At 38.5% G+C, this 27,894-nt stretch overlaps 1 protein-coding gene across 5 annotated transcripts in view; it reads left to right on the forward strand.

The window, feature by feature from the left end:
- The window catches only part of LOC134213685 (stress-activated protein kinase JNK), a 276,561-nt gene that overhangs the window by 170,193 nt on the left and 78,474 nt on the right, over positions 1 to 27,894 (forward strand). The window lies entirely within an intron of this gene.

The following is a 27,894-nucleotide window of genomic DNA, read 5'->3' on the forward strand; positions in this document are numbered from 1 at the left end:
TCAAAACGGATGACAGTAATCACAATGAAATCAAAACATGAAAACTCACAATCACAAGAGAGTGGCATCGAATGTGATTCAATTCCCCAATTTTAGACTCGGACGAAGGGGTCTCCAATAGCCTTGCGAGTAAAGGCGTAGGATTGCCAACCCAGTGATGGTTCTCGGTCCAATCTAGGATGTTTTCAGATGGGAATTATTCTCGACTCCCTGAGCATAGTGTATCCATTGTACTTTGCATACAAATACATACCTATGCATAGAAAAGGGAGAGCATAGAAAAGCTTTCAAATAATAACTGAGGAAATGCTAAAAAAATACTAAGTCGAAAAGCAGGCCAAGTTCTAGTTGGAATATATATAGCCATTGAAGCAGAAGAAGACTCGGACGAAACACAGCAAAATATTCCATCAGGCACGGATATTTGAGATGCAAACAGCTAACAGAGCTTGTTTCAAATTATAATCAACTAATCCACGGTTTAGCACAGTCTGAAACCCCCAACAAAAGATACCCTCGTCCACGTGTTGACAAATTTGAAGGCCACCGCTGAAAATATGAAAAGTGAGATTGCTTCGAGCGTTTCCTCATTTATGCTGCAAAGTGAAACCATCCGCTTTCAGTGTAATGATGACATACATGTCAATAGCCGGAAACCAAGCCACACGCCTCGATGTTTGCATCTGTCCTCTGATTTTGTGTGTTGTGAAGTAGTTTGTAAAAAAAAGCAGAACCATGCAAAACCAGGTCGATACAGACCAACCAAACCATCGTCGCGTCGCATCATGGCGGTCTTCGCTTACCAAGGTTCCAGCTGAAACACAAACGTGTACAAGGGGACATATGATATCTCATTTCATATCACCTACCGCACACTTGCGCTCAATGAATACCTGGAATGTTCATCTGCCTCGTACTCGCGTTGTTCCATGCCTGGGTCAAAGTGGGTTATTTTTTTACGTCGGTTGCCGGGTCTAAGCTCCAAGCTCAGCATCAACCGTCAGTAGGTGTTGACAGGCCATTAGATCCACTTGTCACCGCAGAAGCGGCTGGCATGGCGGCGGTCCCTCTGATGGTGTGCCACCTACACGACCGAGCGGTGATGCTTAGAGAACGGCACAGGAAACTCATTTCCCAACATCATTGGAGCCACACATTCCCGAGGGTCTCGTTCAAACCTGTGATGATAAACGAGATTTCTTTCGAACTCAAATTGCATCCGGCAAATGATAATTGGGAAATTGCATGCTTTCGCAAAGCCACGAAGCCTTTCTTGCCAATTCGCTCCGTTATGAATATTTCCACATAGGCCAAGAAGAGGTCAGCCATGCATCATGTTTTATTCTTCTTTCCACCCACATAAGCAATGTTCGGTATCTATTAGCAGCAGCAGTTTAGCTCATCAAATTGAGATTAATCGAGATTTACGATCCCTGGCGGGTTTTTCCTTGCTGGATTGGTGCTGAGCGGTTCGTTCGCTACCGTATTGAACACGGATATGAAGCTCCAAGCTACAACCGTCGTCGTCGTCGTCGTGGTCGTCATCTATCACCTAGAAGCTTAGGCATCGTCACCCTCGAATGACCATATCGCAATAAATATTATCACGAAATGACTGTAGGAGAAGTCTAATACCTATGTGTAGAATTGTATGCGTGTTGAAGGTCGTCATTTATTTGGTTAGGGTTTTCTTGGTAGATAAATGCGGTTAATTTTCATTAGGAAAGCTTCTGCATGTAAAAATGTAGGGAAGCAACAATAACATAATTAATCAAGTAAGTAATATTTTCATCATTAAACATATAACCCAGTGATGCATTGAGTACATTTAGAGCTTAAAGAAAAGCTGCCCCTTACTGCTTTCCCGCTATCAGTAAAAAATGTCAGTTGTATCAAGACAAGTTATTACTATCCCACTCCATTCTACCACTTGATTGTAACTCTACAGATATGTATTTCAACCTCAACACTAAGGCCATCAGCAATGTCTTGTACTTGACTCAAAACTCTGTGAATTTCTCAGTAAAGTATGTAATGTAATACCAGTAAATAGATAGAAGATAGAAGAGATAGATAGAAGAGAAATTTCCTATTCAATTATGCTTTATTTTTGATAGCTGAATCAATGATTTAACTTCCCCTTCTCACCATATGCCGGCTAAAGATGATAATTCCCAGTATGGCAACTGATTTTCCTGTGCAAAATTAAAATCACTCCAGCGTGACCTCATCTATTATGTCACCCCATGTCACACAGTTAATTGTCATCAAAAATGAAAATTGAGTTTTCCATCCTCTCCTGAATAATACGGTGAAAAACAGCAATCTGAAGGACCCAAATCCACCAACCCGCAACCATTATTACTGATGAATTCTTCAATAAATGGAATACATGAATACGGGAGAAGCGATCCGGCTAACACGGTAGAACATAAAACCCCCTTTGCGGTAGAATGTCATTTACCGAAAGGAGACAATCTTCGCCGTATAATCCTTTCCTCAACCACCTGTGAGATTGGGTGTGCGGTATGTGTGGTTGGATGATGTTCTACTTCTATTTACCCACCTATATTTTAGGAACGGTACGCTACCTTGTTTGAATGTTTGGACTATCGTTCCATAGATGATTTCTCATCGGTATTGTAAAGCTTTATATCGTAGAGAATTATGACGACGTTTATCTATGCTTCCATGAAGTTTCATTTGCCTATATCCGCGCTATTGTCACTGGCTTATAATTTTAGAGTTGCTGCTTCTCCAGGAAGCGATCTAGAAATCCCAATCCTCTTACAGGATTTGGAACGAATTCGGTAATGATGAGCGCTAATAGGGAAAACTTTTCACGTCACATGAAACGCGAATCCTTTGGAACTTTGTGTCTAACTTTGACATTTACTAAATATTCGCCATCCAATGGGATTGCATCTCAACCATCAAAAACATAATAGCAATCCATTATCCAATTTTTATCTGAAACCAACAAAACTCTATTTTCGGTTCCATGTAGTCATGGATAAAATCTTTCTCTGACAGCATTTACTGCTCAGTAAAGTGCTACCGCCTACATCGATACAGAAACCGTTGTCGCTGGATGGAGAACAGCAGAGCAGAAAGGACTTTTCTATAAGAGGATTGACATTCGATAGTCATTCTTGCTAACTTTCAATTACAACCGTGACGTAGTGAATTTTAGTTCACTGGAAATGTACTTAAATGGGTTACCTATCTACCGATGAGTGTAGCGGGATGGAAGTAATTCCACAGAATCCATTTATGTCCTCTATAGTGTTCTACGTAGTGGTGTTGTCGCGAATATTTGCTTTATGCATTATTGGTGAATCAACGAGCTATTGATAACGAAGTTTCATCTGTGAAAATCGTTGATTGCACAGCCGCTACAGGTGAGTTTTTTTTACATCTTACATAGATGGGATTTATTCTGAAAAGTCTTCTAAACTTAAAATTTTCCACGGAAAATTCTTTTGAATTTCCAATTCCACTTTTCAACTTCCATGGAAAACTCTTTTGATTTATAATAGAACATTTTTTTGGAATCATTACGGAAAATTCTTCTGAAGAAACAATCTCTTGGATTTCTACAAAAAATATCTCAAATATCAATGAAAAATCTTAATTTCCTGGAGAATTTTTTTCCAATTCCTCAATAATTTGCTCTAAAATTTCCTCTGCTAAGCCTTCTTAATACTTTCGTGAATTTCTTCTATAAAATCGTTTCGGGAAATCTACTTCCTTGCTCAGTAAATAATTCTGAGTTTCCATTTTCAAAATTGCATTTCGAAAATGGAAACTCAGAATTATTTACTGCATTTACATTTGCATTTCCAAAAAACATCTCTGAACTTTTCTGGAAAATTTCCTCGGGAAATTGTTTCAAGATAACAAGTAAAATCTAACTGACAGCCCCGCTATAAGATTTCAGGCGGTCCTTATTCGTAAATGTAATGTCACCCAAACTATTTTTAAATATTTTCTAACCGTTGCCAAAACAAAGACTCTTACGGGGGGAGGGGTTCTCTAAAGGTCTAAATTTGTCTACGAAGGGAGTCCACGTGGACTTTTAATTTTTTTTGGTAGAAAACAAGCAATACAGCACGAATTTATGACAAAAGGTCGAAATGACAAAAGGTCGAAAATACAAAACGTCGAAAGAAACATCTCTTTTGACCTTTTGCCCGTTCGACGTTTTGTACTTTCGACCTTTTGTCTCTTTCGACCATTTGTCCCTTCGACCTTTTTGTCTTTCGACCTTTTGTCCTTTAGACCTTTTGTCTTTCGAACTTTTGTTCCTAACCCATACAGCACCTATGTTCAAAGTTTACTTCTTTAGTTTTTTTTATATTTCCGAAATTTTTTGCAAGACTTTAACTGGAAAATGAATTTTACTGAAATAAAAGTTTGAATGTTGGCTTAAAAACATGCAGGAGTTCCCTAAGAAAGTCCTCTATGTTGTACAGGAAAATTCCTACATGTATTATAAAAAAACTCACCGAATAAATTCTGTATTTCCACTTGAAATTCTTTAGATATTCCATAGGAAAATCCCAAGAATTTTCATAACAACTTGTTAGAGGAAGCTTAATATGTTTTTTTTTATTTTTACGTGAAGAAATTCGAAAATCTTTTTGATATTCCCATAAGAAATTCTTTGAAATATCTACAAGATATTCGTCGAAATAATGATGGAAAATTCTTCAAATTTGAGGGAAGGCGGCAATATATTCGGAAGTGACATTCGACATTTCTTCAGGATTCTTTTGGGAATGTCTGTGGTAAATTCTTCTTATTTCCACGGAAAATACTATATTAGTGTTTGTCAATGAAAATTATTCAGAATTTAAAAAAAAATAGCAAAAATTTCCAATTGAGTTTTCATAAGAAACCTATTCGTCGCAATTTTCACGAGAAAGCCTTTGAAGAAATATATTAGAAAATAATTCGAAATTTTCAGGAAAAATTCACCAAAATTTTCACTAGAAATTTTCAGACGAATGTCTACATTAAATTATTTTTGGTAATATCCTTAGTAAATTTCCCCAAATTTGCAAAGGAAATTTAAATAAATCCATCCGAACAAAATTCTGAAAATTCTTCTAAATTATCACAGGAATTTACTCGGCATTTGAACGGAAAATCTTTCGGAATTCTCAAGTTCTTTGGATTTCATCAAATGATTCTTCAGAATCTTCACGGGAGACTCTTCTTATTTTTACGGAAAATTCAACGAAATTCAATCGGATTGCATGGAATTGTTAAGAAAATTATCGGGAAATTTAGAGTAGCAAACAGCAAGCTTTAGAGATATAAAACGGGTAATTCTCCAAAATTGGATTGCCAACCCGGAGATGGCGAGTTCGATTCTCGGTCCGGTCTAGGATGTTTTCGGGCTGGAAACTTTCTCGACACCTTGAGCATAGCTATCCATTGTACTTGCCATACAGGATACATACTCATGCAATGGCGGGTACAGAAAAGCTTTCAAATAATAACTGAGGAAATGCTAATAGAATACTAGGTTGAAAAGCAGGCCATGTTCCAGTTGGAATGTAGAGTATGGTGGCTCAAAAAACACTTTTTCTAAGTTTTTGATGGGCCGCCCTCTTATTCGGTTCTATTTGGTGCCCTGATGCTCTGGACAAAATTTCAGCCAAATCGGTCAACGTTTGGGCGGTGCTAAACTCATTGGAAGTTTATATGGAAAAATGTATGCAGAAACATCCTGAAACAGTGATTTGCAATTGGACGGCACAATTTACGATCTAGAATTATGATACTCATTCAGTTCTTGTAGAATTAAATACAGAATGTTATGCTGAAAACCGCGAGAAGATTAGAGTTTATTAGACAAAGATATTAGCATTGTACTGAAGTGTAGTACGGGTGAATTTATTTCTTTTCAAAGGTAAAAGAAACGAAATTTGCTCAAACCCCGCTTCAGAGAAATGCTAATAACTTAGCCGGGCAAACTCTAATCTTCTCGCGGTTTTCTGCATAACTTTCTGTATTAAATTCTTCAAGATCTGAATGAGAATCATAGTTCTTCATCGTAAGTTGTGCCGTCCAACTGCAATTCACTGTTTTGGGATATTTCTGCATACATTTTTGCATATAAACTTCCAACGAGTTTAGCACCACCCAAACGTTGACCGATTTGGCTGAAATTTTGTCCAGAGCATCAGGGCTTGAAATAAAACCGAATAAGACGGCGGCCCATCAAAAAAATTGAAAAAAGTTTTTCCCATACTAATTTGAGCCACCCTAATGTAGAGCCATTGAAGAAGAAGAAAAAAAGAAGAAAAAGAAGAAGAGTTCTCCGAAACTTCCACGGACAAATATTTGGAAATTCGAGTTGGAATTCTTCGAAATTTGCATTGGCAATTCTTCGGACTTCTACAAATTTGAATCTGAGTGGAAAATTATAGTTTGAAAAAATTTGATGAAAAAAAATTTGTAATGAAAGATTTGAAAAATTACAGAATAATCCACCTAGCGGTGAAGGTGCCTTTCTCCTGTATTATTTGCAAAAAAAATTGGATTTTGAAATTTTTTTTCCAAGTGGGGACGGCCGATTGGCCGATTGGGCCAATTTTCAACAGCAAAACAAAAGGAAGGATTCCGCGTCGAATGCAACATCGGGTAAGGCTAAGTACAAAAAGGCAAATCTGCAAACAGACACCTGAAATTATCACTCAGGGAGTGGGTTTGACGGAATGCCGGACCCACTAATCCCAACCAAGCAACGGAAGGTTACTTGAGTTACCCTCTCTACTAATACCCTGGTTCTCCTGGGGGGGTGGGGGTGGCGTTTACTGTGTGGCAGTGAAATGGTACTAATGGTACTGAATTATGAAAAAACAATATCCATTAGATTTGAAAAAAGAAAGCTTTTATGAACCATAACGGAGAGCCACCAAAATATTAATCAACTAATCGTTGGCAATTCGCCGTTAGTCAGATGCATGAACTATAGCAGTCTGGAGTGATAGTTTTCCAGCAGACTCACACCTGGCTATTTCCATGGTAAACATGAAATTTGAAAAAGTCTACGTAAATTTCAAAGGGTTAGTAAAGTCTACAAAAGTCTACTAGGGGGAAGGGGGGTTTGAAAATGTGCAAAATTCGGTCTACGTGGTTTATGGACTGCCCCTAAGTGCTTGCAAAAATGAAATCTGGTCCATCTGCATCTCCGAGTGTCCCGTAGTAATCATTTCTTTGCACGCTGTTATCCGGTGCACAGTAGCTAAAATCGGGTTTCTAGCGCGTTTATTTTTATAGTTCCTTCATGATGCAATTTAGCGTAATGGTGTCTTCAAGAGATTTCATCAGTAAGTTAATGCGCTTCCTTGGAGGTATTCAGCTTATTGATCAATCCCCTTAAAAGTAAGATGAGAAATTAATAACTGATTCTTCATAACAGTTGTAGCAAAAGTTCTCCTGAAAAACTTTGTCAAAGACACCAATTTCGTAATTCCGTTACTTCTGGAGATTTTTACGTTTCAAGCTGAAAACCCCTCAAAAATGGGTTTTTTCATTTCACCATTTAATTTTCCTTTCTACATTTTTTGCATGTTCTAGAAAGTTTTAGATAAAACTAAAATACGCCAGTAGAAAACTTAAAACATTTTTATTGGATGTTTTAGTCATATTTGATTTAACTGCTACTTGACAACGGGAAAATTGTGGCAGTCAATCTCTCACGCATAACAAAGTACAAGTAATGAACTTTAAATTGATACCTGAACTGTAGAATTGTAAGCGACTGTAAGGAATGTTTCATCAAAAACCATTTCCTACTTCGCAAGGTAAAAATCAATCACCGTCACAAGGAGTTGATGAACCAATTTACCATGCGTCTCCATATGCTTGTATGCTTATAGGTACATCGAACATGAGCAAGAGCAATATTTTTTTGAGGAGCAGAAATAAGCATCAAAACTCACAACATTGTGCATCATTAAACCCTAGCTTGTGCATCGCAAAACAAGACCGAGTCTATCTATTCATCTTTTTCTTGTGGTACGTCTTTCACTTACACTCACACTCAAAACAATCTCCAAGACTTTTTTCACATACAAAGCGTCGCTCTGGAGGCTCAATGAGTGTTCTTCCGCCCGACGCCTCACTCACATGTGCTTTGATTTTGCTTTTCCTCACTCTGTTTTTTGTACCTCTGCTTTTTAACGCTTCCACTCAATTGTGAGGATGCGAAAGGCAGCATTTTGCTGATGATGATTTTATTTGACTCTAGCGAGTGTGAAGAGTTTTTTCAAGCCTGTGAGAAAGTATCGAAAGTGTCGATGGGCGATATTCAGAAACCCGATATTCGGATGGAGCCTGGGTTAACTCCGGTGACTTTTTAAATTGAAATCCTTGTTATAAGGCTAGAAGCTTCTTTTTTTTCGAGAATATGGCGACATATCTTGTTTTATGTTTGGCGAGGTATAATGTAAGCGGGAGTCCACCCAGCTGACAGAAGATGATTGGTCTCAGGGGGGAGGGGTTATTTGTAAAATGCCCGTTCGCTTATGGCAAAGGCACACAGCCCCGAGACGAGGTGCTCGGGAGGCCATAATAAGATGACTAAATTTCGAAGTATGAACCAGCATCCTTCAGGTAGCAAAAAAGGCCCGCCGCCACATTTGCCAATACATCCCGTATACTGTCTGGAATCCCGTAAAGCATAGTTTCCCAAAGTGGAGGGTCGCGACCCCCCAGGTAGTGTAAATCTTATGGAAGGTGATCAGCAAATAAAGTGTTCTACACTGTTTACTATTACACAAGAATCACAGTAGGACCGGAAGGGCGTTGCTATCGTTCCAAATCCGAGCCTAGTCCTGGCCGACGACACTCTTTGTTAATTTTTTAACGTCAACCGGCTGGACGCAACAGGTGAAAGGCAATCCCTGTAAACTGGTGCAAAAGCCCCCAAAACGTGCGTTTTTTTAGTTTTCGAGCTGAAAACAACATTTTAGAGACATAGTGTCTTCAAGGATATTTCTTGGGCTTCATTTTGAAACGACAACATTCATGATTTATCCATCTTGAAGGGCATCATGGAATAAGAAATTTTCACAGATGTTCAAAATCAGTGGCTAGTCTCTGCAATGTTTTACAGAATGTATAAGACCTTCTTTTGACCCTGGAACCACATAGCTAGATTTCGGAGGAAAGCCTGTAGCAAACTCCAGACTGCTGGTCTAGAATGCTGGTCTTTTGGGGTTCCGGGTCTCAGGGCGTACGGGCGCAGGGGAGCTTTCGGATCTCAGGAACATATATTGTACGTAATACTCACGGTTAAACACCGCTCCATTAGGCTACTCTTCTTCCTGCACGGGACTATTGAAAGGGCGGCTTCTTGAAGTTGTCTTGGATTTTCCCGGAACGCCTCGGTGACGATATAGTGGCGACGAAGATAGCGATCGTCCGTTTGAGGTGACGATGAAAACGACACGGGCAGGCGAAGGCTTCGATGAATTTGAATTTTGACGACGACGATGTTGTCAACAATTGGCGTGAGCGACGGACCAGGTGGTGTCGGGCAAAACGAGGTGGTGGCCCCAAGGGATGATCGTCGGTTTGATAACCGCTGAATACGACCGGGGCAGACCGGTAGCGATGATTGGAGATTGGCAACCGCCACAGGAGTTGTGACAACGGAGGTGAGCTGCAAAGGCGTCTTTCGGGAAACATAATAGCGTCATATCGGGATCGAGGACCGCGGAATCCAGCCGGCTCGCTGAAGGCGGACGTGGTGAATTTGATTCCAGCGTATGTGACAACGGAAGCAGCTTGATAGGAAGGCTCTTGGCGGCGACGGGGCCTAGGGTGCCCGCCAGATGCACCTAGTTGTCTGTTATCGGCAAAATACTCCGGGTGATGGATTGTCGAAAAACTATTTGTTAGAGTCACATTTGCGGTGCTAAGCCCGCGGATACGAGTCACGATTCGGTTCGCAAACCAACTTTCGGGGTTTTAACTCGCTCACTGATAAGGTGGATCATAACACCGTGCGTACTGGATGCTGCCGTGTCTGATTCAGTCACTAGATTTTCCTTAGATGTTTCTCTATCCAGGAATTAACATCAAATGCCTGCTCATGCTGTTTTCCAGCTCTTTCCCGCCCAAAAACCATCAATCGATCCCAGTTTGGCCTCTCTCCTTCAGTGGATCTCATCACTTACTCGGCCTACCGATTATATTCATCGCTTTGTCCCTATTTTCCGTGATCAAAGCTCTAAATCAATGAACAACTGTTACCCGCCGGTTTTAAGCTAGCGAATGCACAATGTTTTGTTTCGTTCCACCTTGTTCCACTATTAGTTTGGATCAATTTAAAATAGTCCTTAATGTACGTTTTTCAGTAGCTATAACTTACGTGACAACAATTTAAAGTGGTTAATCTTGAATGATGTGGAATAAGTGTTCTGAATATTGGTACACTAGTTAGTCACTTTATTTTGCACGTTGATCAAATGGAAATGACTCATATTAGTGTCTGACCCATGATTGTGTTGAGGAGATTGACCCAGACGCTCAGATTACTTGTTTTCTTTAATTCGCACCTTTTCAACCGTTTTTCCATCACCGAGTTAACAATGATATTTAAAGGTAAGCCATTCTGGTTAACATGACGTACTGCCTTCTTTTCATGTACGTATTTGCCCGGTATAAGGCATAGCTCTGGTTATTGCCTTCTTTCAATGCATTCATCCAGTGTCTGGAAAAATATTGGATTAGGCCGTCACGTTCGACTGGCATAAGGCACATTAGCACTATTTTATTTTATTTTTTTTTATGAAAATGTACCATTTTGATTAGTCAGTGTACGGGTAAAGTGAGGGTTCACGTGTGTGCAGAGGCGAAATAACAGAAGTAACAAGCGAAGCTGTCTAGTTCATATCCCGATTCACCATTTTGAGATATGAAATTACGTTGCTTAGCTACATTTTTCATTATAAGACACTCGTACAATCATGTTCATAATAAGCAGGTATTATTAAGTATTATTTCTATTTCCTGAGCATCTCTTGCTATTTCATATTTTACCACGAATAAAAGCATATTTAATATTCTGAAAAAAGGTTCATTCTGGCAAGTAGTTTTCTGGTGATTGTCATTGTGGTGGATGGTTTTCTGGCGATCATCATACAATCGTGATCCGTGCTGAGCTCCTGGTAAACTATCGGCTGCGAGATGTGTTTGTCGGGCCGAGCTACTCAGTGACTGTTGCCCATGACTTGATATTTGGCATTCAGGTCGTCGACAATGATGTACTGGCTCTGCCTACGCGTTAGCTTGACGATGTCCTTCCGCCTGCTTCTTTAGATGGACAGTACGCCGCGTTGAATGTGATGGTGCCGACAGAAGTGGTAACTTCAACACCGATGGCCTTGATGACACTCAGCTGGCAGCTCGGTAGCAGGCGACAGTTGAAGTATATCGAAGAGCAATGGCCATTGGCCCATACCACTGCGCCACGTTGATCTCCATTTCCTCGAGAAAATCCTTCAGCTCGATGATTTTGCTCTTGAGTGAGCAAGCGTTCCAGTTGTCCAGGTCGAAACGGATTTTACAATTGCGCAGACGGACTTCAAGCTGGGAGCCAGTTGCTTGTGGAGTTGCAGTGATGGAAGGACTAGTGTTGTGACCCTTCTTCTTCTTCTTATTGGCATTACATCCCCACACTGGGACAGAGCCGCCTCGCAGCTTAGTGTTCATTAAGCACTTCCACAGTTAATAACTGCGAGGTTTCTAGCCAGGTTACCATTTTTGCATTCGTATATCATAAGGCTAGCACGATGATACTTTTATGCCCAGGGAAGTCGAGATAATTTCCAATCCTAAAATTGCCTGGACCGGCACCGGGAATCGAACCCAGCCACCCTCAGCATGGTCTTGCTTTGTAGCCACGCGTCTTACCGCACGGCTAAGGAGGGCCCTAAGTGTTGTGACCCTACCGGTGTTGTAATCGGACCCCAATGCAGACGTACAAGACACTTCCATTTGTTGCAATCAATCTGTTTTATTGAAACTTAGACAATTTATAGATAATTCTAACTTTATTTTTACACTAAGGATACAGTTTAATATCGGTGGCTGTCCGCGATCAGAAAGAACTCAATTACGTGAAACGATTTATATTTAGTAATTGCTCGTACATAATATTTCTGTTTCGTATATATTTGTATAAGAATCTAGCATTTTCGCATATGCCCAGTTGTTATACAGGCTTTGGTAGGTTCTTATACAGAATTGTTAGAAAATCTAAAATTCATCAGTTGGGTGAACATTCTCCTGCAGTAGCGTTTGTCGACTATATCATTTACAACTAGAATTACTTTACGATGATTCAAGATGGCCATTAGGTTCAACGGAGTTGATCCCGATATTTTCTCGTCCGGTCATGACGAATGATTGTATGGACTGTTTTAGCCCACAGCCTTCCAATTTGGCAATGAGGTCCTTCTTCTGCATATCATGTAAACCACGCAGCAGGGCCTTGATTGGCTTGGAATTCTACCACCATCATCGGCTCCGTAAAGTACGCTATAGGTCCTTGGCCATTTGCTCACAAATTTTAGTACGACTTACAACGAAGGAAAAATGTTGCTCGAAAGAAGCTGCTTGGAATGGTTTCCTGCACCTCCTGCAGCAGTGCATTTTGGCACCTTTAAGGCGAGTGAAATGATCACACTCTGTCTCCTATACCAACTCGCGAAGAGAACGACGAAAATAAGCGAAAGAAACGCAAATAAAAACACTTGAAAATGTTTGACGCGCGAGCGTTAAAAAAAACCTTCATTTTACTGTCTCGAAGTGAATTGATGCTAAACGTTAGGACGATGGAGATGCATGGTAGCTTTTACTATTTACTTTGTGATCAGCTAAGCATTTATTTTCAATGTTCTTCGTGACCGAAAGCACGTGCGGCCACTGAACGACCCGGAAAAATACATCTAAAGACGGCCACATCTCACTTTAAGCCCAAGAAAATTATGACAGGATGGGCTAGGCTTGTCCGTGAGCTGCAGGACGTCCTGTTAATTGGCAACACCATGATACTAACCCCAGAAAAGGACCATTGCTTACTCGAAAGCATCTCATAAATCTGAAGTGAATTTGATTGTATCCAATGGAAAACACTGGATGCGTCAGTCTTGTTAATCCTTCTTGCAAATGTTGATACCCAACGAAAACATTGAAACATGGATAAAAATACATCATTGTGTACCAAGCAATATTTCTTCTCATACGGTGTTAACTCATCAAAAAACAACATCAGTATCTTTGTGCAGAGATTCTGGAAAACGTAATGCAACCACATACTGTATACGAAATGTTGCAGAAGTGACAGATTATAATACCCTAATTATACTACCCGTGCTGGTAAAAAAATAGCTTGACGATCGTCTTGACATAAATTATTCCGATCAGTATTTGTTATGGATACTAAAACAAGATTGCTAGCAAATTCAAGATCCAACGGAAAAAATGTAGTTGAAATATTAATGGTTTTTAGAGTGATTATCCGTTCTTTTTCTTCTGTTTTAGTCAATGGTGAAACATCATTTTCAAATATCATTCTAAGAACCTTCTCCACTTGAACCTTCTTCTTATTGATTAGTGTATTTGGTTTTGTGCCACATAATAGACAATTGCATAATTTTCTTTTATAATCTTTTATAGTCTCGACTTTCTTCCAGTTAATTATAGCTATCTTAGTAAACCTGCTATGCTGGCAATTATGTTTCAAATATCTGACTTTTATTTGATTTGCCGAATTCAATAAATGTAGTCCGTGGTGATTAGCTCAAACTAAATTCTTGCATAACACACGTGATCAAAGTCAGTCGCCGCAGCTCATGTGCGACCAGATTCAATCGCAATGAAGTTATTGCAACCAAGTTTGCTTAAAATTTGTTTTTTCGTATACCACCAACCATCGCATATTGCTTACCGTTGAAATTTCCCTAAGGGTGATTAATTTTGCCTATTTTTGATTTACGCCCCCTGATCGGTGGCTACTCCGGGATCACCGGAATTAAAACCACGTTGATTGAATTTTTGAATGGGGCAATTAAAAGCATAAATGGTTCATTACGTGGACGGTGGCGGGTCGGCAATTGGGTTATTTTTTTCGTGAATTTGACAGCATGCAGGTAATTAATGCACCACTACGACGGGGGTGGAGATTTCAGGTGAACCGGAGGAAAAACAAGATAAAATTGGCATATTAAGTGGGCATCACAGCAGCAGCGCTGCTGTTATCTGGTGGCAGTGGCTACGGTACGGCAGGTGATAAATGTGTTTATACTTCATAAAAATTAAAATTAAACGAAATTGACTGGGCAGCGCTGCTATGAAACCAGGAGAAAGCAGGATTGGATACAACGGTATTAAATTATATATCATACTGTTAAGCATGTGACGACGACATGAATTCAAAGCAAAAAGGAAATCGTAATGTAATTCAGATGAATTCATTATTTTCCGTATTCGTAGAAATAACAAGTGTGACAGAACGAGTGTAATTCGAAATTAATAATTAAATCAGTTACAGTAGATCATTAAAACGAGTGAAATGCCCGACTTGTTCAAGTTATCAACAAACAATGTGTACAATTCAAGCCATCCAGCTCACCGTAGTTTGAATGTGGAATGATGGATATTCACCTAGCTACGAATGACCAAAAAATGTGTTCTTAGTTGAATGGATTTTCATGTTTTGGAAATAACATTTTTTATCAATGTTATGGCTATCACAAATTGATCTTTATCAAATAGTTTAAATATTTGCGGAATGGAACTATGCTAAATGTGACGGTAAAAAAAATGTTGAAATACGAGGTTCATATTGAACGCCACTATGGTCCATTCTTTTGCCAAACGGACGTCACAAGCATATGTTTTCAGTAGGAAGTCATTTAAACATCTGTGATATACGTACATAAATGTATTAGGGTGACACGTGTCGTGATATGTTGTAGATTGTAGGCTCTTCAATGATGAAAATCCATAGAAAATTCATGAACATATTCATACAAAAACCCTAATATAAAATTATTTTATTCAAAACTACAATGCTACCGCCATGTTGAAGAAATCTTGCACGATGAAAATATGCTCTGAGAATTGTGCTTCCGAAAATAAACAGATTGCATTGCTGTTGAGATCGCAAGCGGCAAATTATTAGTTGTGAGAACCAACAACACGATAAGCATTTACAGAAACAGTCAAACAGTCGAAAACTTGCAAATGGCCTCACCCTGATCAGTGTACCATCAACTCGACACGTATCCTGACACGATTCTTTTCCAGCATCCGCAATGTGTGGTGTGGTGAGCTTTATCATGATGACGAGGTAAACGACCAACTTGGAGTGGAAATTTTATGTTCATTAAATATTTGAATGTTAGATTGGGAGTGTCAATAAAATAAAAATGATGGAGGGGTTTTAGTCCGTGAAACGCGGGCAATCCAATCAGGACTCGGAATTCTGCTTGGTGATGAGCAGAATGAGCTCCAAATGGTGAAGGCGTATTCTGTTTACAAATTCGTCTTCGTGGTAATTTGCAACTCATAACCATATCTAGGATTCCCCCGATTCTGAATAATACCGTATTTATGATATCACAAATTCGATAGTTTATTGCATTTTCTACGAATTATTATAGCATCGAACCTAATGTTAAACGATAAGCCTATAGCCGTGCTCAAAACAGCAATGTATCAATAAAAGGCAGTATTAAATTGATGCATTGATGCTTGTTTAGTTTATGGCCTATGAGAAATGCATATGCAACAGTTTTATTTGAGCATACTGCATGGGGATTAGCCTTCTAAACTACTACGATTGCATTATTTGTTGCATGGAAAAGCTAATGTATTGTTTGTACAAACATCATCAAATTTTCGAAGCATATCATTTTTAAGTGCGAAGTCTAATCAGATGACTCGAACAAGAAATTAAATTAATTACAAAACCGCCGGAGACGAGCCAGCCTCGGGCTAAAAGTCTCCTTAATAAAGACACACAAAAAAAATTACAAAACAATAAGTATAGTCATACAGTGAAGGTCCTAATACGGACACCCTGCATTATTTATATTTGGATACTGTATGAGGGTCTGTTCAGATATTACGTATCGCAAGATGGGTTAAGCTGAGGTTATTTATCAATTTATTTGTTACGATTTGTTTCCCAAAAGAAAAAGATTTTTTTTTAATATTTCACCTTTCTTTGAAGTTGCGCCGTTGATATGCGCCGCCGCTGACTCTTTTTGGCACCTCGTTGCCTCAAGATTTTTGCATCAGTGCACTGCAGTGTATCGCGTTCAAAATCTGTGTTCAAAAACAAATAGCATCACAACACAAGAGATGATTCGTCAAAATCCACCCATTCAATCAATCGTTTTCAAACCTTCAGGAAATAAAAATAGTTTAAAAAATGTAAATGCATATTCCTTCCTATTAATAAAGTGTTGTTCAATGTTTGGGCTGAATTATTAATGTATCGAAGTCCACCATTTCCTCATTTCTGGTCTCAATTCACTTTCTTGGGACAAATTAGAAGTGCCTGCTTTATTATAGCCCAGTATTTCTTTTGACATAAAATTGACCTTCTTAGCTCTGTGGCACTCCAGAAAGCATTTTGAAGCATTTTGGGACGAGGCTTATTCCGATCATGAAAGCATATGGCCTCAGACGTAGAATGCGTTTAAGGAACATTCTTTTAAGGAGTCAGTACATCTCTAAGTCGATTTTTGGGATTTTCTTGAAAGACAACTATGGAGCAACTCCGTCGGCCGCTACACCAGGGTGATACCTCAATTAATATTCCGTCATCGTACGTATCATTTTTTGATTAAGTTAAATTTGCAACAAAATTGACATAGGTTTTTGGACGCAAAAATAAATACTTGCATTAAGGTGGTTCAAAAACACCTTTTCAAATTTTTCGATGAGCCGCTCTCTTATTTGATTCTATTTGATACCCTGATGCTCTGGACAAACATTCTGTATTAAATTCTTAATTATCTGAATGAGTATCATAGTTCTTCATCGTAAATTGTGCCGTCTAACTGGAAATTATTATTTTTAGGTTTCTGCATACATTTGTGGATATAAACTTCCGACAAGTTTAGCACCGCCCAAATGTTAACCAATTTAGCTGAAATTTTATCCAGAGCATCAGGACATCAAATAGAATTAAATACGAGGGTGGCGCTTCAAAAAATTGAAAAAGTTGTGTCCATACTAATTTGAGCCACCCTAAATTACATAGATGAATCGTTTCTTAAGATAAGGAAAAACGGTTCGCTCGATGACATAAACAAATTTAGAAATCAAAAATGAAAATCACGTTTAAATCGGAATCCATGTGTTCGCCGTGCATCAGATATTGGGATCGTTCAAAAATGATGTCACAGGTTTTAGGGGGAGGAGTCTAAGATTTTGTGACAATGCATGTATTGGGTATACAAAAAAGCTTGACAGAGGGGGAGGGGGTTTAGAAATCTCAAAAAGTAGTAGACGTCATATTTGAATCACCCCATTGCAGAAATGCCATAAAAACGACATTCTCGTTTTCACACATCGTTTGTTCATCGGCTTCAAAGCCATATATGATACAATCGATCAAGAACAGCTGTTGCAACTAATGCACGAAGACAGATTCCCGGATAAACTAATGCAGTGATAACCCGATTTTGTCACTCCCCGATTTCGTCTACCCCCGATTGTATCGGGGAAAGGCCGAATGCCATTTGAACGAAGGCCACTAGGCCGAAAGTTGTTGGCCGAATATACCATTTGGCCGAAAGTCATTTGACCGAATAAGACATTTGGCCGAATAGAACATTTGGCCAAACAGGACGTTAGGTCGAATAGGACTTTTGGCCGAGTAGGACGTATGGCCGAATAGGACATTTGGCTGAATAGGACTTCTGACCGAAAAGGACATTTGGCCGAATAGGACTTTTGGCCGAATAGGACGTTTGGCTGAATAGGACGTTTGGCCGAATAGGACGTTTGGCTGAATAGGGTGTTTTTTTCGAGTAGGACATTTGGCTGAATAGGACGTTTGGCCGAAAAGGACATTTGGCCGAATAGGTAATTTGAAAAGTGAGAAATGATGAGTGATAAGTGAGGCGGCTCACTACTCACTTTTCATTTCTCACTGCTCACTGTAAAAAGTGAGGAGTGAGAAATGAGGAGTAAAAAGTGAGTAGTGAGACGTCTCACTACCCACTTTGCACTACTCACTTCTCATTGTAAAAAATGAGTAGTGTGAAGTGAGAAGTGAGACGTTTCACTCACTTCTCACTTCTTACTTTTAACAGTGCAAAGTGAAAAATAAGCAGTGATAAGTGAGACGTCTCACTTTTTAATCCTTTTTTCTCACTTCTTACTATTATAAGTGAGAAGGCGAATTGAGTAGTGAGACATCTCACTGCTAACTTTGCGATTCTCACTTTTTACAGTGAGAAGTGAGATATGAGGAGTGAGAAGTGAGCAGTGAGCCGTCTCACTTATCACTCCTCATTTCTCACTTTTCAAATGACATATTTAGCAAAACGTCTTATTCGTCCAAAGGTCCATTCGGCCAAATATCCTATTCGACCAAAAACAAAGAAGAAGATTTGTGGAATTAATTTAAAAATTTTACATTAAAAACCCAGATTAATCCACCTAGCGGTGATGGTGCCTTTCTCGACCTTCGTAAAATGTGTGTGCTTGAAAAAAGATGAGCTAGTGGCTAGGAGTAAAAAATACAAATTTCTTTGTCCGTTCTATGAAAATCAGATTATTCATGGCAAAGATATTGTAGATCCAGTTGAAAACCCAAAATCATATTTTGTCCCATTTCCGGATGTCGCAACTGCATCGCGAGTGGTGCCCGACTATGGCACAGTTGCGCACTACTCGCGATGCAGTTGCAACATCCGGAAATGCGATTTCGCGGGGCCTCGGTTCGGTTTTCAGCTTGATCTACAATATGCTAATAAGAATTTCGACATTTTGTTTCCTTTTCCAATCTTTTGACGTACATAACCCTGTTTTATTTCACCCAGTCATATATTTTAAGGATATCACTTTTGGATGATAGTTGAACTGAAGCTCCGACTACACGAAAAGAAAACAAAAATGTCATTCCCATCACGCGAGCGGAGGGCAATATTTGTTATGATATAAATCTCATGACCGTCTTTCTGCCAAACTCCCGTATGAAGTGGAGAGACAGAGACATCATCTCAGTTCGTCGAGCTGAATCGATTGGTATATAACACTATGGGTCTCCAGGCCTTCTGTAAAAGCTTGGTTTTTGGAGCGAACATACAGCCTTTTCGTATAAAAAGGCTAAAATGGTGTTTCGGCCATAACTTCCGATACCATAGTCCGATCTAGCCAATTTTCAATAGGAAACAATGGAACAGGATTCTGCGTCGAATGCAACTTGTTGCGTGTGAATCGATTAAGGTTAGGTGTCCGAAAAATAGGTGACATTTTTTTGATTTTTATGAAAAAAGGTATTTTGGTCATAACTTCCGATCCCATAGTCCGACCTGTCCAATTTTCGATAGAAAATAATGGGAAAGGATTTTGCGTCGAATGCAATTTGTTGCGAGCAAATCGGTTGAGAATAAGTGCCTGAAAAATGAGTGACATTTCTTACGCAATATTTTCGTATGAATTTGTATTTTGGCCATAACTCTCGATCCCATAGTCCGATCTGGCCAATTTCAAATAGAAAATAATGGGACAGGATTCTGCGTCGAATGCAACTTGTTGCGAGCAAATCGGTTGAGGATAAGTGTCCGTAAATGAGTGACGTTTTTTAAGCGATTTTTTTGTATGAATTTGTATTTTGACCATAACTTTCGATCCCATGTTCCGATCTGGCCAATTTCAAATAGGAAACAATGGGACAGGATTCTGCGTCGAATGCAACTTGTTGCGAGCAAATCGGTTGAGGATAAGTGCCCGAAAAATGAGTGACATTTTTTACACGATTTTTTCGTATAATTTTGTGTTTTGGCCATAACTTTTGATCCCATAGTCCGATCTAGCCAATTTCAAATAGGAAACAATGAGACAGGATTCTGCGTCGAATGCAACTTGTTGCGAGCAAATCGGTTGAGGATAAGTGCCCGAAAAATGAGTGACATTTTTTACACGATTTTTTCGTATGATTTTGTATTTTGGCCATAACTTTCGATTTCATAGTCCGATCTGGCCAATTCCAAATAGGAAACAATGGGACAGGATTCTGCGTCGAATGCAACTTGTTGCGAGCAAATCGGTTGAGGATAAGTGCCCGAAAAATGAGTGACATTTTTTACGCGTTTTTTTCGTATGATTTTGTATTTTGGCCATAACTCTCGATCCCATAGTCCGATCTGGCCAATTCCAAATAGGAAACAATGGGACAGGATTCTGCGTCGAATGCAACTTGTTGCGAGCAAATCGGTTGAGGATAAGTGCCCGGAAAATGAGTGACATTTTTTACGCGATTTTTTCGTATGATTTTGTATTTTGGCCATAACTTTCGATCCCATAGTCCGATCTGGCCAATTTCAAATAGGAAACAATGGGACAGGATTCTGCGTTGAATGCAACTTGTTGCGAGCAAATCGGTTGAGGATAAGTGTCCGAAAAATGAGTGACATTTTTTACGCGATTTTTTCAAATGAATTTGTATTTTGGCCATAACTCTCGATCCCATAGTTCGATCTGGCCAATTTCAAATAGGAAACAATGGGACAGGATTCTGCGTCGAATGTAACTTGTTGCGAGCTAATCGGTTGAGGATAAGTGCCCGAAAAATGAGTGACATTTTGTTGAGTAGTTTTGCGCACACACACACACACACATACACACACACATACACACACACACACACACACACACACACACACACACACAGACATCACCTCGATTCGTCAAACTGAGTCGATTGGTATATAACACTATGGGTCTCCGGGCCTTCTATAAAAAGTTTGTTTTTGGAGCGATCATATAGCCTTTACCGTATACTTAGTATACGAGAAAGGCAAAAAGTGAGCTAGACTTTTTTGAACTCTTTTTCGCAATAAATAGTAATTTGACCATAACATCTAAGCCCATAGTCCGATCTGGCCAATTTTAATAAGAAAATATGAGACACTCTGCGTCGAATGCAATTTAATGCGAGTAAATCGGCTGAGGAAAAGTGCCTGAAAACTGAGTGAGTTTTTTTAGCGATTTTTCCATAAAAAATGGTATAATTTTCGATCCCATAGTCCGATATGGCCAATTTCAAATAGGAAACAATGGGACAGGATTCTGCGTCGAATGCAACTTGTTGCGAGCAAATCGGTTAAGGATAAGTGCCCGAAAAATGAGTGACATTTTTTACGCGATTTTTTTGTATGAATTTGTGTTTTGGCCATAACTTCTGATCCCATAGTCCGATCTGACCAATTTCAAATAGGAAACAATGGGACAGGATTCTGCGTCGAATGCAACTTGTTGCGAGCAAATCGGTTAAGGATAAGTGCCCGAAAAATGAGTGACATTTTTTACGCGATTTTTTCGTAAGAATTTGTATTTTGGCCATTACTTCTGATCCCATAGTCCGATCTGACCAATTTCAAATAGGAAACAATGGGACAGGATTCTGCGTCGAATGCAACTTGTTGCGAGCAAATCGGTTGAGGATAAGTGCCCGAAAAATGAGTGACATTTTTTACGCGATTTTTTCGTATGAATTTGTATTTTGGCCATAACTTCTGATCCCATAGTCCGATCTGACCAATTTCAAATAGGAAACAATGGGACAGGATTCTGCGTCGAATGCAACTTGTTGCGAGCAAATCGGTTGAGGATAAGTGCCCGAAAAATGAGTGACATTTTTTGAGTAGTTTTGCGCACACACACACACACACACACACACACACACACACACACACACACACACACACACACACACACACACACACACACACACACACAGACATCACCTCGATTCGTCGAACTGAGTCGATTGGTATATAACACTATGGGTCTCTGGGCCTTCTATAAAAAGTTTGTTTTTGGAGCGATCATATAGCCTTTACCGTATACTTAGTATACGAGAAAGGCAAAAATACAAAATTTCCATGAATAAATCAATATTTTTTCACAAAAAAAAACTTCCCAAGTAACAATTTAAGTTTTATAACGAACTTGAAGACCATTATTTACTCTACAAGAGTGTTATAAAACCAGCATAAAACCAAAATGTTACTAGGGTTTCCACGAAAAAATCAATAAATAGCAATGAAAAAAAGCAATAAACTAGTCTTGCATAAGAGGTAAAATACCAAAAATAATATGCAAAATAGACATTTCAATACCTAACGAATAATAACTTGTGATGCGTTTGGTATTGTAATAACAGAGTATGTAATGTTTAAAGTATCTTCTTCTTCTTCTTATTGGCATTACATCCCCACACTGGGACAGAGCCGCCTCGCAGCTTAGTGTTCATTAAACACTTCCAGAGTTATTAACTGCGAGGTTTCTAAGCCAGGTTACCATTTTTGCATTCGTATATCATGAGGCTAGCATGATGATACTTTTATGCCCAGGGAAGTCGAGACAATTTCCAATCCGAAAACTGCCTCGACCGGCACCGGGAATCGAACCCAGCCACCCTCAGCATGGTCTTGCTTTGTAGCAGCGCGTCTTACCGCACGGCTAAGGAGGGCCCAATGTTTAAAGTGCTTATTAATTTTTGGTATTATTCCTCTGGCATTTTACCTCTTATATATGCAAGGCTAGTTCATAATAGAGTATGTAATCAATAACAGAATGAGGTATTATTGTGCCAGTTTCTTCTGCTCGAGTGTAGTGTCTCGATATTTGTGTCCCGTTAGCCCGTTAGCGTTTTGATGAACGGGCTGATGAGCGGAGATGATTGATTTGTACAACACTATTTTACTAGCAATGTTCAAATCGTTTTATAATCGGCAAAGAATTCCATACTTCTTGGCAATTTTCTTGATAACATTGTCAATATGTATTGTTAATTGTCAACTGAAATTGAAGTTGCTTATGAATGTAGCTTTCTCAGTCTGAGGATAATCCAAACGGAAAATTTTATTAAACTACCGTCGTTCGGGGTGACATTGGGCCTAGGGAGTAAGATTGGGCCAAAAACGAAAAATGTTTCAACTCCTAATATCTCAGAAACTGTTACGTATTTTGATCAAAACTTCAAACGGTTCGAAATTACATTAAAAATCACGTTTTGGAAATCACAAAACAAATTCCAAGAACTAATTGTGCTCGTGCGATAATGCTTGGAATTTAAATGTAAAACTATTGAGTGAATGAACCCGTATTAAAATAGTGTCAGTAATGCCCCACAAATCTATTACATAACTAGTTTTTAGATCGGTTATCATGTTACGATAATCTGTTGTTGTTTTATCGAATTTTATAAATATTTATATAACGGTTCTGGTTTTTCGTAGCAACGAGCAATGCACGCAAAAAAGGGGTGAGATTGGGCCAAGCCTTCAGTTGATTTGCCTTACATAGTTGGTAAGAGCCGTAATGTAGGCAATTATTTTGAACTAGTTTATTTGTGGACGCTGTAGCGCCCGTGGCAAGTGTTTTTTTAATCAAAATTTTCAACGTCTGTTGTCTGTGATTTTTTCATCAAATGCTGTGTCTGGTTGTCTAAGGTTGTCACTTGTTTTGTTTTCTGCATCTGATAGTAAAAAAGAATTGAAGTGTCAAATATTTTATTTTTTGTGAGAATTTATTAGTAAATTATAAAATCGATGGACCAATAGTAATGAAAAATGCTAAAACCTTTCACTATTCAGTGTTTCATCCAACATAAATTATGAATGACTACTTGTGAGTGACAAAATAGATTTACTTCGAATTGATGAGTACTCATATGATACAAGTAGGTATCGATACTTTTAATTCGATACGTTAGTGGAATCGATACTTTTATTCGATACTACTTGAAAGTAAAAGTATCGATACCCTAGTGGTATCGTTTCATCCCTAATTATGAACGATTGAATCGTTTCATCGTCACCGCTGAACTATTTCACCCCCTGTGCGGAGTGAGAATGGGCCAATTTTGAACAACATATAACTTTGAAGAATTTCCATAATTTATTATTTTTTCTCCACACAGCGGTAAATTTATTATTCATGCTTGTACCAAACTAATTAAAACTTGATTCCAATGTTAACTACTAGAGCTTTGTAACATTTACTTGGAGCATACCACATTTTGACCCAATGACACCCCCGTTGGCGGTACCCGACGTTTGGCGTTTTTCAAAGGAAATTATTTGTCAACTGTTTTTCGTTCGCGAATCAATGCCTGTTGCATGTTTTGGGTTTCTTGTATGCTAAAATTTTACACCTTTATGTCAATATGTTTGTCAAATCAATAATCACGTTAATCTCCCTGAAGCAATCAATTGTCTCATCATCCATCATAACAGAGACATTTTTACTAATTATTTGTGTCACTAATGTTTGTATTTGAAACATCTACTTAGAGAATGCAGATATTCGGCCTCTTCTAGATTTTTAGCTCCAATAAATAACACGATGTATTTATTAATGCTTAAACATGTACACTGACCCCACATATATGGGTCACTTTGTAACAAGAATTAGTCACTCCAATTCGCATGTTCCCGAGCCGGAGCGACTACCTCGATACCATAGACTCTGTTATGAACTAGCCTTGCATAAGAGGTAAAATGCCAAAAAATAATACCAAAACTAATATGCAGAATACTTTATTCATAACATACTTAGGTATTTCCATACCAAACGATTAATACTTGGTGATGCTTTTGGCATTGTAATAACAGAGTGCCTATGCCTGAAGTATTGTGCATATTAATTTTTGGTATTATTTTTTTGATATTTTACCTCTTATGCAAGGCTGATGATGATGATGATGGTCCCGCCACATACCCCTACAAAGGTTTAAGCTAGACGAGTTATCCTTTAGATAAATTATTAAGAATGATATGGAAATGCTAATATCATCATCCAAACTTAGACGAACATGATAGAATTAGAGGCGAAAGTATAGAATTGCTAGTTCCGTTAGGATACGGCAGGCATGAAGATTTTTTTCATAGAAGTCGATTTGAAAGCGAGCGGAGGGCAATATTTGTGATGGCATATAATCGTCCGACCTTCCTTCTGCCAAACTCCCGTACGAAGGGGGAGGGAAGAATATCAGTGTGGAAGCAAAAGGAAGGTGGTTTGATTTGCTCATGTGCCATCGCGTGCGGAAGGGTTTTTCTATCGACAAGTACTGTCTCTAAATTTCTAATATGACATCAGCATCTAGTCGAATAGGATTTTTATTACACAGTTCTGTGTCCACAAAAAATATTTTCACCTTTTTTCAATTAGTCCAAAATATTGACTACCTTAAAGTATAAGACTGACACTAATCTTTTACAAAAGAGTGAAAGTGAAAAATATTGGAATATTTTGACTCCGTGCGGGACCGAAATCCGTACAGAACCGAAATCCGTCCACCTCATGAGATATCAATAAATTAAAGGGGGTTAAAGGTAATTAATGTTGGAATAATTAATCTTATCCTGTTCAGATACTTGAGAGTAAGCTTTTAGGGCAAAGAATTGGAAAGAAGGCTTCGAAATTAAACAATAAAAATCAAAAACAAATCTCCACCCACCAAACGCGGAGTTTGTGCCGCCATTTTGTTTTCGGATAGAGCATAATTGCACCAAAACTGACTGTGTTTTAATTGCTAATTGCGAATCATTACAAAAGATAAGCGGAATTCAAATCGAAGGGATCGCTTCTCAAAGTGCGTATCGAACTATTTACAGTGGTAGTTTTCTCAATCAGACTGTTTCAATTTAAATATTTAGTTAAAAGATAGCTGTACTGATTTTGATCGTTTGATTCGAAATCCGTCCACGGTGAACGGATTTCGAGTCAGGAGTAGTTGATTTAATTCATTATTTTATAATGTTTTTCGTAGTTTTTAATGAGTAAATGTGAAACACTTCACAAGTAGAAGCCTTCGTGCTCCAGTGTCATTGACAAATGTTTTATTTACATTCGATTCCTATTTTCTAATGATTTTTTCATATACTAAGGTGCTTAAGTGTACGGATTTCGATGCCCCACGGTATCATTTTTGGGTGGCGCGTATTGTCCAGCGTCGTTCATCTTCTATATCTTCTGCATAATAAAAATGAAATGGTCTGTGTTTGTATCCGCATAACTCAAAAACGGCAAGATGGATTTTATTCATTCCTTCAGCAGTTACATTTGTTATAGTTTCCGACGGGTTAATATGATATTTACTCAGTCAAAAATTATTAGTAAAGTTGTGTAAATCGTTAAAAACTAAAATAAGGATTCGTATGGGAGTTTCACATGGGCTGTTCGCAACGCGCATTTTCGCCTACTATGCTGGACAACGTCTGCCGGGTCAACTAGTTTTAAAAGAAAATGCACTATTTTGAAATAAAATCATTTTCTTGTAATATTGTTGGTTTTTCCCAAAAATTGTTGGACCATATAATGACTGATATGCTAGATTATTGATAAACACTTCGAAATTACACTATTTCGGATGAAATCACCATTAAATTAAGAGATTTGCTCAAGGCGCGCATATTGACCATTCTTCCCCTACATCCCAAATTTTGTCTCAAAATCGAAGGCAGCTGAAGCCAAAAAACATATGTAACCCATCAAACAGCAAAACTCAAACAAAACCCCTGTATTAAAAATTTTAAAAATAAAATGTTATTTTGGCTCATTCCACAATGGTCGGATTCGTCAAATTTAACGACATAAATCGATAACTCGAAAACTATCGGTGCTATAGTTTTGAAGTCTGAAGAAGAAATGATCTACAAGAAAAGATCTATTTTTGGTGTAAGTTGCCATTAGGTGGCTCTTTTGTGACACTTTTTTGATAATCAATTTAAAAATATATATATATTTTCAAAAAAAGAATCACAAAAGGGCCATCCTAATGGCAACTTACACCAAAAATAGATCTTTTCTTGTAGATCATTTCTTCTGAAGACGTCAAAACTGTAGCACCGAACCGATAGTTTTCGAGTTATCGATTTATGTAGTGAAATTTTACGAATCCGACCATTATGCATTGTAACGCAATTTCGGCTTTTCTGCCCTCAATGCTTTTTCTTCAAACCAAAAAAAAAATCCTCTTTACCACCAACTTGAGACATTGACTAACTGAAAGGATAGAGTTAACACTAATCTTGTGTAAAAGAGCTCGAAAATGTTGGTGAAAATATTGGTATATTTTGATTATCAGTTTTGGGTGGCGCATATTGCCCAGCATCGTTCATTTTGGATTGAAATTCTCGATTTTGGAATAAAATCGTTTTGATGCGATTTTGCTAGCTTTACATGGGAATTTTAGGACCATAAAATGACTAATGTGTTAGATTATGAATGAACACCTCGAAAATACATGTTTTCGGAGGAAATCACTATTAAATTAAGTTAGCTTAGGGGGCGCATATTGACCGCATATCCCTTACATTTTAATGTAAAAGAAGAGTAAAATGTGCTGTCCGCGATTCCTCCATTTCATGTTGTGATAAGTGGTGAATTTGGTTTTATCCGAACGTACCGAAAATGCTACTGCGGTCAAATATAAACAAATTGGCACAATAATTGAATTTCGGCTTCGATCTTTTCAATCTCGGTCACACACAACTGCGGATATGTGCGGTAAACAATTTTCTTCCAACCAGATCCATGTCGGACATGAACGAATGCACCATTTCATCGATATGAAGCGTACACTGAAACGGCCAATCGTTGGGATTTGATCAG

Source organism: Armigeres subalbatus, chromosome 2 (assembly GCF_024139115.2).
Source record: "Armigeres subalbatus isolate Guangzhou_Male chromosome 2, GZ_Asu_2, whole genome shotgun sequence".
NCBI classification, from domain to species: domain Eukaryota; kingdom Metazoa; phylum Arthropoda; class Insecta; order Diptera; family Culicidae; genus Armigeres; species Armigeres subalbatus.